This window comes from Pseudorasbora parva, chromosome 2, assembly GCF_024679245.1.
Source record: "Pseudorasbora parva isolate DD20220531a chromosome 2, ASM2467924v1, whole genome shotgun sequence".
NCBI classification, from domain to species: Eukaryota; Metazoa; Chordata; class Actinopteri; order Cypriniformes; family Gobionidae; genus Pseudorasbora; species Pseudorasbora parva.
Genome location: NC_090173.1, coordinates 63,193,985 through 63,206,907, shown reverse-complemented (window position 1 = coordinate 63,206,907; position 12,923 = coordinate 63,193,985). Strand labels below are relative to the sequence as shown.

The 12,923-nt window shown below is 41.7% G+C and overlaps 2 non-coding genes across 2 annotated transcripts; both read right to left on the bottom strand.

Annotated features, from left to right (window-relative positions):
• Positions 1-11,114: 11,114 nt before the first annotated feature.
• On the bottom strand, positions 11,115-11,186 carry trnag-ccc (transfer RNA glycine (anticodon CCC)). The gene has a single exon. It is a non-coding gene; the product is annotated as a tRNA-Gly (tRNA).
• Positions 11,187-12,321: 1,135 nt separating this feature from the next.
• Positions 12,322-12,393, bottom strand: trnag-ucc (transfer RNA glycine (anticodon UCC)). Its single transcript has one exon. It is a non-coding gene; the product is annotated as a tRNA-Gly (tRNA).
• Between the last annotated feature and the right edge of the window lie 530 nt (positions 12,394-12,923).

Below are 12,923 nucleotides of genomic sequence, written 5' to 3'. Positions count from 1 at the left end.
TTCATTGAAAAACAAGCTCTCTAATTCAGTGACATTCCACAATTTATACAGACACTTCATATTTATTTATATAATAGATGTTCTGTTGGCTTCTGTGAAGCGATATGACTCATGAGGCCGTACCTGCAAATGGGAAGGCTGTTTGCGGCGAGCAGCAGTTGCGCTGATCGGGTGCGACGCCAGCCTTCCGCAACTCCTCGTTAGTATAGTGGACAGTATCTCCGCCTGTCACGCGGAAGACCGGGGTTCGATTCCCCGACGGGGAGGTCTAGTCCTTTACTGCTGCCCAAAGACCCATTCAAATGTTATTGCTCCATTTACAAGTGACACAAAGAGCTGGCCAGGGGCCCCGGGCGACAGTTTTGAGCAAAAGAATTGCGTTGGCCGGGAATCGAACCCGTGTCAACTGCTTGGAAGGCAGCTATGCTCACCACTATACCACCAACGCAGGCATTTTGCTTGTTTGCTGAACGCCACCTTACGCGGTCAATGCTCCCAACACATTATCAGTGACTGTGTGCAGAGGAACTGAAACTCTGTCTGTTTGGACCAGCAACTGAAAAAAATGCATTAACCTATGGACCTGACCTACAAATCTCTTCATTGAAAAACAAGCTCTCTAATTCAGTGACATTCCTCAATTTATACAGACACTTTATATTTAATTATATATTACATGTTCTGTTGACTTCTCTTTGCTTCTGTGAAGCGATATGACTCATGAAGCCGTACCTGCAAATGGGAAGCCTGTTTGCGGCGAGCAGCAGTTGCGCTGATCGGGTGCGACGCCAGCCTTCCGCAACTCCTCGTTAGTATAGTGGACAGTATCTCCGCCTGTCACGCGGAAGACCGGGGTTCGATTCCCCGACGGGGAGTTCTAATTCTTTACTGCTGCCCAAAGACCCATTCAAAAGTTATTGCTCCAGCTACAAGTGACACAAAGAGTTGGCCAGGGCCCCGGGAGACATTTTTGAGCAAAAGAATTGCATTGGCCAGGAATCGAACCCGGGTCAACTGCTTGGAAGGCAGCTATGCTCACCACTATACCACCAAAGCAGGCATTTTGCTTTTTTGCTGAACGCCACCTTAGGCGGTCAATGCTCCCAACACATTTTCAGCGACTGTGTGCAGAGGAACTGAAACTCTGTCTGTTTGGACTCGCAACTGAAAAAAATGCATTAACCTATGGACTCTACCTACCAATCTCTTCATTGAAAAACAAGCTCTCGAATTCAGTGACATTCCACAATTTATACAGACACTTCATATTTATTTATATAATAGATGTTCTGTTGGCTTCTTTGAAGCGATATGACTCATGAGGCCGTACCTGCAAATGGGAAGGATGTTTGCGGCGAGCAGCAGTTGCGCTGATCGGGTGCGACGCCAGCCTTCTGCAACTCCTCGTTAGTATAGTGGACAGTATCTCCGCCTGTCACGCGGAAGACCGGGGTTCGATTCCCCGACGGGGAGGTCTAGTCCTTTACTGCTGCCCAAAGACCCATTCAAAAGTTATTGCTCCATTTACAAGTGACACAAAGAGCTGGCCAGGGGCCCCGGGCGACAGTTTTGAGCAAAAGAATTGCGTTGGCCGGGAATCAAACCCGGGTCAACTGCTTGGAAGGCAGCTATGCTCACCACTATACCACCAACGCAGGCATTTTGCTTGTTTGCTGAACGCCACCTTACGCGGTCAATGCTCCCAACACATTATCAGCGACTGTGTGCAGAGGAACTGAAACTCTGTCTGTTTGGACTCGCAACTGAAAAAAATGCATTAACCTATGGACTCTACCTACCAATCTCTTCATTGAAAAACAAGCTCTCTAATTCAGTGACATTCCACAATTTATACAGACACTTCATATTTATTTATATAATAGATGTTCTGTTGGCTTCTGTGAAGCGATATGACTCATGAGGCCGTACCTGCAAATGGGAAGGCTGTTTGCGGCGAGCAGCAGTTACGCTGATCGGGTGCGACGCCAGCCGTCCGCAACTCCTCGTTAGTATAGTGGACAGTATCTCCGCCTGTCACGCGGAAGACCGGGGTTCGATTCCCCGACGGGGAGGTCTAGTCCCTTACTGCTGCCCAAAGACCCATTCAAAAGTTATTGCACTGAAGGGGGGATTTTGAAATCCACTGCCGCTTCAATATACCTGTATATAATTATATCCTAATTAACTTCATAATCAAAACCTTAATTAATATTTATCTTCCTATATTACCTATATTATTATAATGATTCTTTCAAGTTATGATTTTGCTTTGTTTCTTGTTTTCTAAAGTGTGTATTTGGTCTCTGAGGAGTGACTGAGGGTCTGGCCTAGAGTTGTGTGATATGTCACTAAACACTGGCAACAAGGTCATATGTTTGGATTTTGGAGGTATCACACACCCCTAACATGTCAGGAGTGGAGTAACAGCGTTTGCTCACTTAGCCCGGCTTACAGATATGAAATATGGATTTGTCTTTCATTTAATTTATTATGTTTTATTCCTTTTATATTTCCTTTTACTGAAACACTAAAAAGTCAAGATGAATATTGCCTGTACTATTGTGTGTCCCTCTCACTAAAAGAAAGCACATGTTATCAGTATGTTTTGGTAAGAACTGGTTAGAACTGGAGCTTAATCAGCTCCAACCTTGGAGAGACTGTGTATCTGTGTATGTGCGCAATATTCTGTGTTACAGATCAGAATGGTGTTCAATGGGCACCCTAAGAGATGGGTGGACTTGTTGTTCTGGGCAAGCTGGCGCCTGCTCCAGATCTGGAAGGTCACTGCGGGCCTAATTCTGGGGTGAAAGCATCAACAAGTGACACGTCAGTGGAAACGTGCATCAGATTAACTGACTCGAGTGGAAATTTACCATGACTGTGCATTGTCTCTGAGCCAATCAGAACCATCCACATTGCAGTAATGACGTGGATAAGACCTTGAAAACGGTATAACTGTTGGGACAATTGTATGTACGATAGGGCGAGGCAACGAGACGGTGAGAGAGGGAGCGCGGCCTACGAACTCCTTGTGAGACTTGAAGCTGGCTTCTGCTTTTGAAACTGCAAACTATTCTTAAGTAAATTTTTCTTTTATTTAATTGGAATCCTGACTCTGTCTTCATTTCTTCACTACTGGTCCTGGGTCATAAGCTGTTAACCCCTAACAGTTTTGGTGGAGGATGCGCGGGCAATCATTCCTTGGTGACACCCCTGGCAAAACAACAAATAAGGTAGTAGAAAGCTTTAATTATTTGGTTAGGGCTGTCTGACTGGAAGAGATTGGGTACGGGGAGCGAGAGAGCTTCATTTCGATAGGAATGGGGATTAATTATACTAAGTGTTTGTTTTTTGGGAACAGCATAAGGGTATAAGAAGGTCGCTGAGAGCACGCCACGTTACTACGGGCAACGGCTAACGCGTAGCAGACAGCGCAAGACACGTGTCTAATACAGGGGAGAGCCCATTGGGGGCCACTGGTGTAGCACCACCTCTACAGGGGCACGTCTCTCTGGTCTGTGATCTGTTTGTCTGAGTTAGAGTCTTAAGAGACGGTCACATGGACCAGGGGGCATCGCAAACCTGCTCTCTCTCTTCCATCTCAGATAGGGGTACCCCGAACTTAGAGTTTAGAACTTAGAGAATCAGGCAGTTAGGGAATAAAATATTAGTTATTAGTTAAACAAAATAAAAATAGATTCAGGAGTTGTTTGCCAGGGATGCATCTGGAACGATCCCGAGGAAAATAAATATTGTGGCCCAAATTGGCACGGACCAGTATGTGTGACGTTTTCGTACAAGTGTCCTTTGCAGTTTCATCACGCAGAAGCCACAGCTGTGTTGGGTAAAGATCGCTGCCTCCATCTCTTGCTGTTTCGGTGAGTATGAACTTTGACTAACATATGGCTGATAATTGTGAGATGATCAGTAACTTGATCAGTCTTGATAATATGTTGAAATGAAAGAGAGCAAATGCTGTAACTAGCGTTGCTCTGAAGCCCTCACTTAAAAGAAATTTGCAGAACATTTTAATAAAAAATTTTTTTAACATGGAAGCAAGGTTTTAATTCAGACTGAAAAGTTAAATAGCAACTTGACTGGCTGCAAACAAAGAGTGCTTATTAATGAATTTGTAGAATGGGTGGGGTTTAACCCCTGAAAGAAAAATCCCAGAAGATTACTGAGGGATGGTATAGTCGAATTGCCAAACGTAATAAATTGTCTGAAGTTACTGGAATTGAGGTATAGTCTGAAAAAGGGCTTGAGATTGTTTTTGAAAAAGCGAAAACACCAAGATGTGTGAGCAGCCAGTCTTATCTGCCCCCTCCTCTCTCGCGCGCTCTTCTCTTCTCTGACTGTCCGAGCGAGTGCCGCTTTAGGCACCGCCTTACAGACTGGGAACTAGACTGAAACATGCCAGTTGCTGAAGGACAGAGAGTTTTAATTGTGGTCAGCAGGGCCATTTTGTATGTAACTGTAACTTCCCACCCATAAGGTGTAGAAATGGTGGCAAATCAGCCCATCAGATTCAATTTTGTAGATGAAACAAAGTAAGAAAGTAACAAAGAAGTGGTTTACACTCTGTCTAACAAAATAATGAAATAATAATGTTAATGAATTGATGGTCTTAAGTTATTATTTTTGAAGGAAATATCTATGATAATTAAATAAAATTTTGAGGTAAAATTAAAGACATTGACTGAAAAACATGAGGCAAGAAAATGTATAAATAGTAACGTAGAAGGTTAAATGACAAATTTATGAAAAAGTTGGTTCATGTTACTCTAACTCTTGAAAAATTCTAATAATGTTAATTTGCCTCAATGTTGGTAAAAACAGTTTTTATAAGATAAATTGGTGTTAATATGTTAAAAACCCTAGATGCTGGTGTTTTGGTTTCAAAAAGATAAGCTGGTGCAGAGCTGTAATAAAACAATTCGCTTATCTGAATCTGGCCCCCACCATTTCTGGTGCTATGGCCAAACTTGAAAGAGTAACAGAGACTTAATCTGAGAAATGTATAGTTTCTAAATTAATTGTATGGGAAAAAGACAAATAAAATTATGATTAATTAAAATTGTGATCTCTGTCTAAGGATAGAGTAAAAAGGAAATGTTTGATGTCTTATATGAAAACAATTTTAATTTCTAGCCAGACCTTATGCTGAGCTAGTGTGAGTAGTATAAAGTTTATGAAAACACAGTGAACCATCCTGAATAACTCAGAGTCTCTCTCTCATTCAAAACCAGCTCAAGCTGTTATCTGAGCCTGTGTCAGAGGTGATAAGAGATTTATAGTAAAAGCACAGTGCATCAGTTGAAGATCATAGAGACAGTGATTTGTTAAAAAGAGTGAAAGTGCCATTAGGAGGGCAATAATAAAAGTATCAAATGTTTTTAAATACAGAATTTTAATGAACTGAAATTTAAAAAAAAAAAAATATTCCATGACCAGTGACATCTTTGTCTAATCTTAGCCGCCACCATGCACAGGACCAATGGATCAGGTCAGAGTCAACATGCAGGACATTAAATTGAGTGGACAGTGGTTATGGCTAAATTCACTGAGTATAATCTACGCACTAATGTGTTGCCGTTTGGAAGATGTAATTGATATCAGTGATTAAGTAGTGTTATGATTAACCTGTCTACATGTTTTACCTATAGTAAGCAGACTAAATGGCTCTGGTGACTCTTGAATGCACTTTCCCCAAGGCTCCAGAAAAACATCTGATCCATTTTAAGGGTCAAAGATCTCAAGCGATGACCAATGTGAATGAGGGTGATTCGCCGAAGACGGGTAAGATCCTCTTTTGGCCAGCGGGGGACGACCTAAGACATGGGGGTCACCGCCATTGGGCACTTCCAAGAAGGGAGGTGTTTTATGTGAGGTGTGTATGAGAGTTGAACCGATGTCTGTGAGGCCAGCAGCATCAGTAAGGGGGGACGCTGTGGTTGTAGGGGCCAAGAGTCCAGACAGGACACAGCAGGGCCTGCCCTAATAATGGCTCCTCCATACCGCTCACTCAAGTACCGCACTGTTTGTGAATACCAGGGAAGACCCTGAGTGAAAGTTATGATGGTAAAGGTCATTCAAGAGCCAGCTGAGACCATGAGGTGATTGTCATTAACTTTTGTGGAGACCAGAAAAAAAAAAAAAGTATTAATTGAATCAGTAAAACTGTGATATTGAACTAATATTTCCACATCATGAGTTTAATCCTGCAGGTCATTAGATATGGCAGAGGAGAATTTGAAGGCATGGTGGTGTCTAAAGATAAGGACAGCTGTTGAAGTTTAAACAGGAGGTCTGGAAAACAAAAGGTATTTAACTAAAGTAACTTGAAGAAAAGAATTCAAAGCATAACTTATTTTGAGGTGATTATATATCTCTAATTGGAAAGTTAAACATTTAAATTTCTGATACAAATTTATTCTTTAAGGATAAACGTTGTGAAGGTTAAAGGTTGATTAATTTAATAAAAGAGAGAGAGAGACTGCTTGAGAAGGAGGAATGGTGCTCTGTCTGTTATCGTCCTGCTAAAGCTGAAACTAAACAAAAGCAATGATATCAGAGCCAAAACAACCCAGCTGACTTCTCTAAAAATGAAGGAATAATGAACAGAGATGATTTGAAAATGGGTTAAGAAACCATGTAAGAACTGAGTTTAAATATTTTTTTAGTTAAACACTAAAAGCAAATTTTGAGAATGAGCAATTCAAAATTATATGTTTAATGTGCGTATGTTTGTTGATGACTGCACTTTATGTTTTGTATGTGTTGGTTTGTGTAACTGTTCTGTCCTGATGGTGTGGGGTCATTAACCTCTGGAATGAGTGTTTATCATTGCAGAAGGGTTAAGGCAAACGACAACTTTTAAAGGAACTGCTAATTCTGAAGGAATCTGGAAAAGTTGATCCAGAACATGGGACGAGCTTTAAGTGGACTGGTATCCAGCTCTGTCTGTTACTGGTAATTATGACTAATTTTGTCATTTATGATGTTGATTTGAATTAATCTCTGGATTAGTTGAAGTGGAATTATAAAGTTAAAGAATGCCGTTTCTTAATGGGTTAAACACCCATCTCCAAATTTAACTGAGGGTTTAAATTGAAATATTCAATTGATTAGAAATGGTAAACATAAATGTTAGAAACTTGACGGCAGAGACAAAGTGACAAATTGGCTGAAGTCACTATCTAAATTATCCAGAGATTCCCTCATAGTTCTGAAGGCAGAAGGGCGACCAAAAAGATAACTTCTAAAAGAAAAAGTTTGATTTTGATTTTGATTTTGAATCCCTTAAATGGATGCAGGACATTAGATGTCTAGTAATAATGTCAAATTAATGTTAAAGGAGCAAGTGACCTAAGTTTTTCTGTGTCACTGGGATTAAAAGATGAGTAAAATAATATTTTGGTTTCTGCAGAGCAGTAGAGATAAGACTGAAACAATAATGATCACATGGTGCATCTGCACTGGAGACTATTTTGATAAAGAATAATCTGACGTTAAAACGAGAGAGAAATAGCCCTAACGATTAATGTTGTGAAAATAAAACTTCTGACATAATTTATGAACACTTTACATCAAATTAAGTTAATATTGAACAATGAATGATTTTCAAAATACAGATTGTTTTAAAACAGTTTTAAAGAAATTGATGATGACAGTACAAAATTGGATTTCTTATAAAGTAATATGGGAGATTATGGAAATTCCATAATGGAAATTCTTGGTAAAATTATAACAATTTTGGTGTAAGTGGCAAAGAAAGGCTAGTGAGGATTTGATGAGAAGTATCACAGCCAGATGACAAATCAACAGGGTTAAGATTTTGGTCATTTGGAGCTTACGCCTAAAGAGTTTTAATGGACAAGACATTGAAAGAAAAATGTTACTTTAAAGGAAACCCGAATGAATGGATTTTGAATGGTTTACTAAATAACATGGGTTTGAAAAGTTATTTTGAAAAATAATTGGTTTTGAGTATGATTAAGCACAATGTCACAAGATAAAGATGTGAACAAGCTGAATGAATGTAATACAAATGGATATGTCACTTTGATGAAGTTTTCAACATTAACAATTTTATGGTTATGTTCATTTAAGTTAAAAATGATGTGGGCTATCATGAGTGAAAACTGGATTTGATGGAAAAAGCAAGTTTGACAAAAAGGTTTGAGTATGTGGAAATCTATGTGGAAAAGAAAAAGATGTGTTATGAAAATGGGTTTAACAAGAAGGTTCTTCAGTAAAATCAGGGAAAAGCGATTGAAATGGATGTTATGAACATGTTTGAGAAAGAAATTAATGGGATGTGTTAAGATGGTACATGTATGTAGACTGTAAACTGAAGGATGTTTTATGCAGAGACTGAATGTAATTGGATGGATTATTATGCCTATTTATTTTGTTTATTTTTATTTCAGACCACTATTGTTTTTGAAGATGAAGAAGGTCTGTGTTTTGAAAGAAGTGTATTTAAAATCCCTCTTTTTAGATAAGATATCTTGGTATTTCTAATGGGGTGGTATTTAACATGGGGTGATGTAGTATGTCCTCCTGAGGATGAATGTGTGCTTATTGTAATCAATCAAGCCATTGATAAAACCAAATTAGATAAGATTAATAATGGTTGAAGTTAAATCCCTGAGGGGAAAAGGGATTTTCTGTTTTTCAAAGATTATAAACTAAAAAGGGGAGGGCATTGAACATTATTGAAGCGGCCTAAATTGGTAGACCAACTTTAGGGGGTCATTGGGACCCCAAAATTGGCCTTTAGGAGGGAGTGAAGGGGGGATTTTGAAATCCACTGCCGCTTCAATATACCTGTATATATTTATATCCTAATTAACTTCATAATCAAAACCTTAATTAATATTTATCTTCCTATATTACCTATATTATTATAATGATTCTTTCAAGTTATGATTTTGCTTTGTTTCTTGTTTTCTAAAGTGTGTATTTGGTCTCTGAGGAGTGACTGAGGGTCTGGCCTAGAGTTGTGTGATATGTCACTAAACACTGGCAACAAGGTCATATGTTTGGATTTTGGAGGTATCACACACCCCTAACATGTCAGGAGTGGAGTAACAGCGTTTGCTCACTTAGCCCGGCTTACAGATATGAAATATGGATTTGTCTTTCATTTAATTTATTATGTTTTATTCCTTTTATATTTCCTTTTACTGAAACACTAAAAAGTCAAGATGAATATTGCCTGTACTATTGTGTGTCCCTCTCACTAAAAGAAAGCACATGTTATCAGTATGTTTTGGTAAGAACTGGTTAGAACTGGAGCTTAATCAGCTCCAACCTTGGAGAGACTGTGTATCTGTGTATGTGCGCAATATTCTATGCTACAGATCAGAATGGTGTTCAATGGGCACCCTAAGAGATGGGTGGACTTGTTGTTCTGGGCAAGCTGGCGCCTGCTCCAGATCTGGAAGGTCACTGCGGGCCTAATTCTGGGGTGAAAGCATCAACAAGTGACACGTCAGTGGAAACGTGCATCAGATTAACTGACTCGAGTGGAAATTTACCATGACTGTGCATTGTCTCTGAGCCAATCAGAACCATCCACATTGCAGTAATGACGTGGATAAGACCTTGAAAACGGTATAACTGTTGGGACAATTGTATGTACGATAGGGCGAGGCAACGAGACGGTGAGAGAGGGAGCGCGGCCTACGAACTCCTTGTGAGACTTGAAGCTGGCTTCTGCTTTTGAAACTGCAAACTATTCTTAAGTAAATTTTTCTTTTATTTAATTGGAATCCTGACTCTGTCTTCATTTCTTCACTACTGGTCCTGGGTCATAAGCTGTTAACCCCTAACAGCTCCATTTACAAGTGACACAAAGAGCTGGCCAGGGGCCCGGGGCGACAGTTTTGAGCAAAAGAATTGCGTTGGCCGGGAATCGAACCCAGGTCAACTGCTTGGAAGGCAGCTATGCTCACCACTATACCACCAACGCAGGCATTTTGCTTGTTTGCTGAACGCCACCTTACGCGGTCAATGCTCCCAACACATTATCAGTGACTGTGTGCAGAGGAACTGAAACTCTGTCTGTTTGGACTCGCAACTGAAAAAAATGCATTAACCTATGGACCTGACCTACCAATCTCTTCATTGAAAAACAAGCTCTCTAATTCAGTGACATTCCTCAATTTATACAGACACTTTATATTTAATTATATATTACATGTTCTGTTGGCTTCTCTTTGCTTCTGTGAAGCGATATGACTCATGAGGCCGTACCTGCAAATGGGAAGGATGTTTGCGGCGAGCAGCAGTTGCGCTGATCGGGTGCGACGCCAGCCTTCTGCAACTCCTCATTAGTATAGTGGACAGTATCTCCGCCTGTCACGCGGAAGACCGGGGTTCGATTCCCCGACGGGGAGGTCTAATTCTTTACTGCTGCCCAAAGACCCATTCAAAAGTTATTGCTCCATTTACAAGTGACACAAAGAGCTGGCCAGGGCCCCCGGGCGACAGTTTTGAGCAAAATAATTGCGTTGGCCAGGAATCGAACCCAGGTCAACTGCTTGGAAGGCAGCTATGCTCACCACTATACCACCAACGCAGGCATTTTGCTTGTTTGCTGAACGCCACCTTACGCGGTCAATGCTCCCAACACATTATCAGCGACTGTGTGCAGAGGAACTGAAACTCTGTCTGTTTAACTCGCAACTGAAAAAAATGCATTAACCTATGGACTCTACCTACCAATCTCTTCATTGAAAAACAAGCTCTCTAATTCAGTGACATTCCACAATTTATACAGACACTTCATATTTATTTATATAATAGATGTTCTGTTGGCTTCTGTGAAGCGATATGACTCATGAGGCTGTACCTGCAAATGGGAAGGCTGTTTGCGGCGAGCAGCAGTTGCGCTGATCGGGTGCGACGCCAGCCCTCCGCAACTCTTCGTTAGTATAGTGGACAATATCTCCGCCTGTCATGCGGCAGACCGGGGTTCGATTCCCCGACGAGGAGGTCTAATTCTTTACTGCTGCCCAAAGACCCATTCAAAAGTTATTGCTCCATTTACAAGTGACACAAAGAGCTGGCCAGGGCCCCCGGGCGACAGTTTTGAGCAAAAGAATTGCGTTGGCCAGGAATCGAACCCGGGTCAACTGCTTGGGAGGCAGCTATGCTCACCACTATACCACCAACGCAGGCATTTTGCTTGTTTGCTGAACGCCACCTTACGCGGTCAATGCTTCCAACACATTATCAGTGACTGTGTGCAGAGGAACTGAAACTCTGTCTGTTTGGACCAGCAACTGAAAAAAATGCATTAACCTATGGACCTGACCTACCAATCTCTTCATTGAAAAACAAGCTCTCTAATTCAGTGACATTCCTCAATTTATACAGACACTTTATATTTTATTATATATTACATGTTCTGTTGGCTTCTCTTTGCTTCTGTGAAGCGATATGACTAATGAAGCCGTACCTGCAAATGGGAAGCCTGTTTGCGGCGAGCAGCAGTTGCGCTGATCGGGTGCGACGCCAGCCTTCCGCAACTCCTCGTTAGTATAGTGGACAGTATCTCCGCCTGTCACGCGGAAGACCGGGGTTCGATTCCCCGACGGGGAGGTCTAATTCTTTACTGCTGCCCAAAGACCCTTTCAAAAGTTATTGCTCCAGCTACAAGTGACACAAAGAGTTGGCCAGGGTCCCGGGAGACATTTTTGAGCAAAAGAATTGCGTTGGCCGGGAATCGATCCCGGGTCAACTGCTTGGAAGGCAGCTATGCTCACCACTATACCACCAACGCAGTCATTTTGCTTGGTTGCTGAACGCCACCTTAGGCGGTCAATGCTCCCAACACATTTTCAGCGACTGTGTGCAGAGGAACTGAAACTCTGTCTGTTTGGACTCGCAACTGAAAAAAATGCATTAACCTATGGACTCTACCTACCAATCTCTTCATTGAAAAACAAACTCTCTAATTCAGTGACATTCCACAATTTATACAGACACTTCATATTTATTTATATAATAGATGTTCTGTTGGCTTCTTTGAAGCGATATGACTCATGAGGCCGTACCTGCAAATGGGAAGGCTGTTTGCGGCGAGCAGCAGTTGCGCTGATCGGGTGCGACGCCAGCCTTCTGCAACTCCTCGTTAGTATAGTGGACAGTATCTCCGCCTGTCACGCGGAAGACCGGGGTTCGATTCCCCGACGGGGAGGTCTAGTCCTTTACTGCTGCCCAAAGACCCATTCAAAAGTTATTGCTCCATTTACAAGTGACACAAAGAGCTGGCCAGGGGCCCCGGGCGACAGTTTTGAGCAAAAGAATTGCGTTGGCCGGGAATCGAACCCGGGTCAACTGCTTGGAAGGCAGCTATGCTCACCACTATACCACCAACGCAGGCATTTTGCTTGTTTGCTGAACGCCACCTTACGCGGTCAATGCTCCCAACACATTATCAGTGACTGTGTGCAGAGGAACTGAAACTCTGTCTGTTTGGACCAGCAACTGAAAAAAATGCATTAACCTATGGACCTGACATACAAATCTCTTCATTGAAAAACAAGCTCTCTAATTCAGTGACATTCCTCAATTTATACAGACACTTTATATTTAATTATATATTACATGTTCTGTTGGCTTCTCTTTGCTTCTGTGAAGCGATATGACTCATGAGGCCGTACCTGCAAATGGGAAGCCTGTTTGCGGTGAGCAGCAGTTGCGCTGATCGGGTGCGACGCCAGCCTTCCGCAACTCCTCGTTAGTATAGTGGACAGTATCTCCGCCTGTCACGCGGAAGACCGGGGTTCGATTCCCCGACGGGGAGGTCTAATTCTTTACTGCTGCCCAAAGACCCATTCAAAAGTTATTGCTCCATTTACAAGTGACACAAAGAGCTGGCCAGGGCCCCCGGGCGACAGTTTTGAGCA